This window comes from Paramormyrops kingsleyae, chromosome 9, assembly GCF_048594095.1.
Source record: "Paramormyrops kingsleyae isolate MSU_618 chromosome 9, PKINGS_0.4, whole genome shotgun sequence".
Taxonomy (NCBI): Eukaryota; Metazoa; Chordata; class Actinopteri; order Osteoglossiformes; family Mormyridae; genus Paramormyrops; species Paramormyrops kingsleyae.
The window spans coordinates 14,320,221-14,328,136 of record NC_132805.1 but is presented as its reverse complement, the minus strand read 5'-3'; the positions used below and the strand labels follow the sequence as shown (position 1 = coordinate 14,328,136).

Below are 7,916 nucleotides of genomic sequence, written 5' to 3'. Positions count from 1 at the left end.
TAAAGGGGCCAGGGCCGTCTGGGATGCGATTCCCCGGATCCCCAAGGCCCTTAAAGAGGCAGCGCCTGCACACCGATATAACAAATCAACTTAACTGCGATTGAGACAACCCGATTTTGTCAACCCCGCCTTCGCAAATTGACTCTGGGTTAAATCTGATTTGGTTAAACCCCCTTCTTTGTCAGTCACGTGTCTGCACAGTCTGACACGCCTCCATTGGCCATTTTGAGTGTATCGCGGATATGAACACATTTGGTTAACACACTTAATGTTTCATATTCAGTGGTTTTTTTTCCTCCACAAAAATTTAATGTTTTATGCAATTCGTAATAAGCAATTTTCATTACCAAAACACACTATTATTATTATTATTAAATGACTAATCATCATCATCACTTTATTCATCCCCGTGGGGAACTTGTCTTTTTTACGCCTCTCTCAACTTGCTCATTGTAAACAAGCTTTAGGTGTTTGAGGAAAGAAAGAGTCAAGAACACCACAAAAATGACATTGGACATAACTTTATTGGTCATATATTTAAAATTAAATATACGTTGCAAGCAGAATACAGGCTCGGTATACAATGAGTTTATAGAGATCCTTCCAGACATCATGTGAAGCATTAGAAACTGTATTTGCAAATGTTTCTAAACTTAAACTACAACTATGGGCATTGGTTTGTCGGGCACAACACACAGTGACAGCCTTATCCAGCATTGTGGCTTATAATCCATGCACGCGCATATACACATACATGCACTGATAAAGGTGTCATTACAGTTTTGCTGTTTACTTTTGTCTTTAAAAAGCATTCACTATGTAACGCTAGTTTAACACGAACAGAATAACCCATTTCTGCTACTCTCCGTACGTAGTGAGGCTAGCTTGCTAGCGTAGGTTAACCAATGTGAGAATACCAACTTTAGAAGACAAAAAAATGCATATTCAGTAACATTACTTAAGCAAAAAACATCTTACTTGCCTTTATGAAAATGCCGAGAGCAATCACGCCTAAAGGGAGATATCGTGTTGAAAGTGATCTCCTTCTGTCTCACCGCTGCGACCCAGGCCGCCCGACGCCTCTTTGTTACCTCCTTTACCTGCTGTCCATATCCTCTTTTCCAGTTGGGAAACCGAGAAAATCTCATGTCCACCTTTCTGCCATTTCTACCATGTGATTTAGTATGACAGCCTTTCACACAGCACGAATGTCCCATCTTACCAAAGATAAGGCCGCACGCAAATGCTGGCACTTGAGTTGTATACATCCATAATGGCGATTCGACCCACAAAACACTGCGGCTATAGCGAGTGTGGCGTCAACTGTCAAAGACCGATAGAACAGGAAAAACAAGAACTAACTCAAAGAACCACAAAGTAATGCGTACATTTTCAAACGATCTTATTTGCTTGTTTAAAAATTAAGGAATTTAGTTTTTGCATGCTGCTTGCGGAAAAAAAAGGAACTGCGCTGCTGAAGGGGACTATTTTAAAAACGCTATTAAATAAAAGTTTGATTTGTTTAGAAACGGTTCTTAGTGTTTGGGGAAGATATACTGAAACAGGTTGCAGTTATTTTGTGACATGACTGAAACATCGAAAGTAACTACAAGTCGCTGGGCTTTACTTTGACGGGAAAAGTTCAGAATCTCGGTATTAGCCTATCTGTCCCTCCACTACCTTTCCCTGTTGTCAGCCGATTAAAACAACAGCAAAGTTATTGTAAAATGTAAGGCAACCCTAAGTAAAAGTCTAGTAGAGTAGAAAGAATGTATAAAGATTTGCTGTAATTGATGTACAGTAAAAGTCAAAAGTGTCCACGGCTAAATCTACTTAAGTACAGACGTGAGAAAAATGTACTTAAGTACAGTAACGAAGTAATTATAGGCTACTTAACTACTTTCCATCATTGCTGGTGAAATGTCCTTTCAAAATATTAAGTAAGGGTTTCAAAAACAAAAAAGAAAGAAAGAATAAACCACAAGATGTAGGAAAGTAGAGACTGACAGTTTTGCTTTAATTTTTAAGAAGAGATTTTATTTTATTCTCATGAAGGAAGAGCCGTGCATGTTGTAAGCTACTGCATTATGAAAATTGTTTTTTTTGGTCAAACTAATGCTGATGAGTATCTTTGCAGAAACGTTTTATTTATCGGCAGTAACTTATAAAAAGAATTTCTAACGTAGTTTTGAAGAATTTCGAATGTAACCTGTAGTGTTGCCTACGTAACATTGTGACGTTCTAACCAAAGAGTTAAAAAGGTGGTGGAAGCGCTACTGGTTATCCATTTTCTGCTTTCTTTGGTTGCGAATGCATAATACTTTTCTGCAACATGGCAACTCAGAAGACAACTGAAATGCCCGAGTTCGTCCATGATTGCGAAAATGTGAGGATTTACCGCAGACTGGAGCTGTTGGGAGAGGTATGTATTATCAAGATACTGTACATAGTTAAGTTGCAATGTATTAGTTTTGCTGAAGAGTAGATTCCTGAAATGGCCAGTCAGTATTAGAGGTGGCAGAAATTCTTAATAGGCCTGTGTTTTTAGGGCGGTTTTGGCAAATGCTACAAGATGAGAGACGTTTGCAATGGAGAGATCTTTGCCGTCAAAGTAATCCCGATAGAGGACTCTGCTGGACTAGAAGAGGTATGTGGTCTTAATCCTGCTTAAGGTCAGCCCTCTGCAGTTAAACTGCATTTCCATTAAACTCGTTGAGATTAACATGTCTGACATTTCAGTGTCTACAAGAAGTATTTCTTGTTCTAATTCTGAAGACGCTACAACACCGGCATGTTGTGAGCTTCTCACATTATACTGAAGATGAGAACTTTATGTACATCTTCATGGAGCTGTGCAGCAGGGGGGTGAGTCCAGTTGTATCTGGCCTTTGCAGACAGTTTATTAGGGTTAAGACTCTGTGTCGACTCAAGCCCCCCTTCTCCCATTCCAGTCGATGCTGGACATCGTTCAAGAGAGAGAGTCACTGACCAACGCAGAAGTGCGTTATTAGATGCGGCAGCTCATTTCAGCATTGAAATATATGCACAATGAAGGCCTTGTCCACAGGGACCTCAAATTAGGTATGTGTGCGCGCACACTTGGTTTGCTTAATTCTCCACATATTAGTGTTGACATTTTACATGGCATTTGCCCGTGTAGTTTATATGATCGTTACCTGCTGTTGTTGTATTCTGCAACTTTTTAATGTCTGCTGTCGTTAATTACTTGGGTTATTAGTCTTTCAGAGAATTTGTTGGTAACTGAGAATATGGAGTTGAGACTGGCTGATTTTGGACTGGCAGGCAAGCTAGAGCCGCTGGAAACGATCGTTCAAGAGAGCATACGATGCATAAGTAGGTTCTTTTTTGCAGATTCTCCAGCAAAGCTTTCAAATTGCTTATACAGCACGCTAAAAGACGTGTGTGCTGTTTCACTTTTGTGTGTATTGTAGATGTTTTTGCGGAACAAAGGAGTATGCGGCACCAGAAGTGTGGAAAAAGGGACATGGGCCAGAGTCGGACGTTTGGGCACTGGGCTGTATCATGTACGTATATCTTCTCAACCATCCTCAGAGTCAGAGCCAGTCAGAGCAAGAATGCATGACACCTGAAATGTGCACCAGTGTAGAATGATATATGCGAATGAAACTCAAATGCCTTTGCTGACTTTCTCAATACAGATACGCAATGCTCACCGGTAAACACGCCTTCTATGGCAATGCTAAGCAGATCAGACAGTGTATCAGGGAAATCCAACACACTCTGCCCAAAAGGCTCTCTAGATCTGCTCGGGGACTCCTATCCTGGATTTTCCAGATGAATCCAGAGGATCGGCCCACTTTAGAGCAGATTCTGGAACATAAGTTTTTCACCAAGGTTAGTGCACTTGCAAAGTGCTGGTCTGCTGAGTTCACTGATATTCATGCCTGCTGAAGAATTGGTTTGTTCAAATGAAATATCTTAAACTTCCACCCTAGGGCTTCACTCCTGATGCACTGAAAGCCATAACAGGGTGCCAAAGTTTAAATCTGTGAACCGTTTGAAGAGATTCTTCACAAGGCTGTTCCAGTGTGTTGTTTGCAAAAAGAGATCCAGAGGTAAGCTCCTTCGGTGCAAACCTTGCTAGTCCAGTATCTAAGTTCATCAGGCTCAGATGCTTGACCTGCCAATCCCATACTTTCTTGCAGTTGATATCCCTAGATGCGAACAGCAGGAAAAACAGCAGGAGTTTGATGTTCAACAAATGTCCAGCCTGTGGAGCCAAATGCCAATTGACATGTTTTTTTTGTTTTAAATAAATCTGTGTGATTTTTATATTGTAGCTATTGTCCATTGGCTTTTTATGTTCCTGTTTCCCCGGCTCCAGCCCCGCACAGTTCCTGTTGCAAGTCTCAACCATCCTCAGAGCCTGAGGCATGCATGAAGAATGCATGACGCCTGAAATGTGCACCAGTGCAGAATGATGTTATATGTGAATGAAACTCAGATGCCTTTGCTGACTTTTTCAATACAGATACGCAATGCTCGTCAGTGAATACGCCTTCTACGGCAATGCTGAGGAAATCGGACAGTGTGTCAGGGAAGTCCAATACAGTCTGCCCAAAAGGCTCTCTGCATCACCCCGGGAACTCCTATCCTGGATATTCCAGAAGAATCCAGAGGATCGGCCCACTTTGTACCAAATTCTGAAACACAAGGCTCTCTAAATCTGCCCGGGGACTCCTATCTTGGATTTTCCAGATGAATCCAGAGGATCAGCCCACTTTAGACCAGATTCTGGAACATAAGGGTATAAGTTTTTCACTAAGGTTAATGCACTTGCAAAGTGCTGGTCTGCTGAGTTCACTGATATTCATGCCTGCTGAAGAATTGGTTTGTTCAAATGAAACATCTTAAACTTCCACCCTAGGGCTTCACTCCTGATGCACTTCCATCTGAAAGCCATGACAGGGAGCCAAAGTTCAAAGTTCAAATCTGCTAAGCATGTGAAGAGATTTAAAAAAAGAGATCCAAAGGTAAGCTCCTTCAATGCAAACTTTGCTAGTCCATTATCTTTCAGCTCATCAGGCTCAGATGCATGACCTGCCATTCCCTGCTTTCTTGCAGCTGATATCCCTAGATGCGAATCTGAACAGCAGGGAGAACAGCAGGACTTTGGTGTTCAGTGATGCCCAGCCTGTGGAAGCAAATGCCAGTTGACGTGTTTTTTTAAAAAAAATAAATCCTTGTGATTTTTATATTGTAGTTATTGTCTATTGGCTTTTTATTATCCCTCAGGGGGATTTTTATGTTTATTATTGTTTTGTCTGGCGTGTGTGTGTGTAGGTTGTGTGCGTGTGTGTGTGCATTCTACCGACTGCACAACAAATTGCCCCTTGTGGACAATAAAGATATCCTTGAACCTTGAGGATGTACAGTTCACTGGGTTACCAACAGCAAGTCCTTTGCCATGGGATAAATCATTAGAAGTTTGCTTGGTGACTGAAGAAACCCAGGATGAAATGGAATTCTCTGATTCCTCCTCTGCCTACGGTTAATTCATTCATTATTTCTTTGTGAATTAATTTGTGTGTCATAAGCATTCAAGCAGTGATTCTAGTTCACTAACTAATGATTTAATTTGTCCCTTAATTCAGTTAAAATCTCTGGGGAAAACAGACTGAATGTTTGACAGCTGTGACAATGCAGGTAGGTGATGTAGGGTAGTGTCTTTATTGTGTCTGCTAAGGCAATGTAGGCCAATTGTGATAATACCTACCAGATGCACACTGGCGCAGATCAGTAGAAGGGAAACCTCAGGCATTGAGGAACAGGATCCAGGCTGGCAATGGGTGGAAGGAAGATGGGATGGTGGCGAAGGTAATGGGGAGCCTGAGGCGAAGAACGAGGTCCGCAGTCCAGGTGAGAGCCGGGCAATTGGTGTCAGTAACTGGAGGGCAGAGGTCGGAAGTTGTTGTTGGCAGTACGGGTGAGGGTCGGGCAATCTGCGTCGGGCATGAGTGGGACAGGCAGGGCTCTAGGAAGCAAAGCGAGGGTCGGGACACAGGAAGAAACACTCAAGCTCTGGGCACACCATGAAAATGTCACATCAATGAGTCTAGCTCACAGAAACAGAAACCTAATGTCGACAGGATGAGAAACAGCAGAGAGAGGTGTGGTCCTCAACAGGAGCCATCGGTGTAATTAGAGGGGCTTATGGGAAATTCAGTTCCCCCATGTTCCTCCTGTCGCTCACTGATTTGAAATCATGAGTCACCAGCTGCTTACGTACACAGTTTCTCTGTCGTTTTAATGTCTTTCTGTGATAGTGTTGAGGTAAACAAGCCATATATGAGAAAACATTGCATGTCTTTTCTATGCTTGTGTTTTTAAAGATAACCAAATGATTAAAATCGCTTGTAATAGATGTTTGCTGGGAAAATACAAAGAACAGTAGTATTGCTTATATGACAACCTGTATTATGTGTTATGATCAATGTGATATTCTACATTTCTAATTACTCCTTACTTTAACTACTGCAGACAACAATGTCTTTGTAAGCAGGAAGCTGTGGAGTACAATGGCAGCTTGGAGGTAGATGATAAGTCTGGGAAGCCCATCAATGCCTCCATGAACTATCATCCTCCACCTGCAGAATTAGGATTGTGAAAATGACATCAGACCACAAAAATCATGATTATTATTATTATTATTATTATTATTATTATGAATTTCACAAAAAAATAAAATACTAGAACACCACAAGACATTTGGAATGACATTACATTTCAGTGAACATAAATTAAGCCTGCTACAGTGCTACACATTTAGACAGAAAAGCTACCGTATTAGTTTATGGTTCCCATCCATGTGCCACTGGCTGTTCAGTGCAGGGACATTGTACTGGCGATTTTTTTAAGTCTATTTCTGTGCATTATGGTTCCTTCTTGGTCCACTATTTGCATGGACGCTCTTACTCTATACCATATAAACAAAAGGAAATATGAAATTTGCAGGGTCAAATATGGTTTTGTTCCTTGCCCAAAGGTGAGTTGTTGCCTCACACCTCTGGGACCCAAGTTCGAGTCTCCACCTGGGTCACATGTGTGAGGAGTGGCTAATTTTACGTTAGCCACGCCTCCATGGTTAAATTATTCAGAGCGGCTATTCTAGCCGATGCTTACCTCCCTCCGAAACTAATAGCAACATGTTCATAGAATAGGGAGGGTGAGAAGGTTTAGAAGTTCTTTTGAAAGTGAGGCTGTATTGGTGGTATTTTTGGCACGTGAACAATCATCAATTTACATCGACAAATACATGTTAAGGACCTGTTATAAGGCCACAAAGTTCTAATTAAAATGCCTACCAAAGATCGGGTGAAAAAAAGAAAGCAGGCCGAAATGACGTCCGCTGCTTCTAAGACCCTGAAAATAACCAAATTTTTTAGGTAATTTCGCTGGTTATGCATGTCTTTCCCAATCATACCGCATCTATTGTTATGGAAATTATCTGTCATCACTTGACGTTGTAATAATTTATAATAGACTGTAATAATTCATAGAAGATTGAAATAATTGATACCAGATGTGCATTGAATTGAAGTGAAAACGGAGAAGGAGTTAGAGCATAAACTGTACTGTCCTGCAGCTGCTGTCACGGGACAGTTCGTAGTGGCTCGCGGAAGTGTTGCGGGACAGTTCGTAGTGGATCGCGGCACTGGGCGGGACAGTTCGTAGTGGCTCGTGGCACTGGGCGGGACAGTTAGCGAGTGGCTCGCGACAGTGTTTGAGTGGCTCGGGACAGTTGGCGAGTGTTAGTTAGTTGGCTTGAATATGGTCACTCGTGCATTATTTTGAAGTTCTGTTAGTCATGTTAGTGTCAGTGTCTCAGTAAAAATAATGTTCATTAAATTAAAGTTTTTATCACTGACAATAGC

At 41.5% G+C, this 7,916-nt stretch overlaps 1 long non-coding RNA gene across 1 annotated transcript; it reads right to left on the bottom strand.

The window, feature by feature from the left end:
- Positions 1-537: 537 nt before the first annotated feature.
- Positions 538-6,621, bottom strand: LOC140592614 (uncharacterized). The gene is made up of 3 exons (XR_011992979.1): positions 6,509-6,621; positions 5,759-6,016; positions 538-5,176 (listed from the first exon to the last, which is right to left on the bottom strand). It is a non-coding gene; the product is annotated as an uncharacterized lncRNA (long non-coding RNA).
- Positions 6,622-7,916: the final 1,295 nt, after the last annotated feature.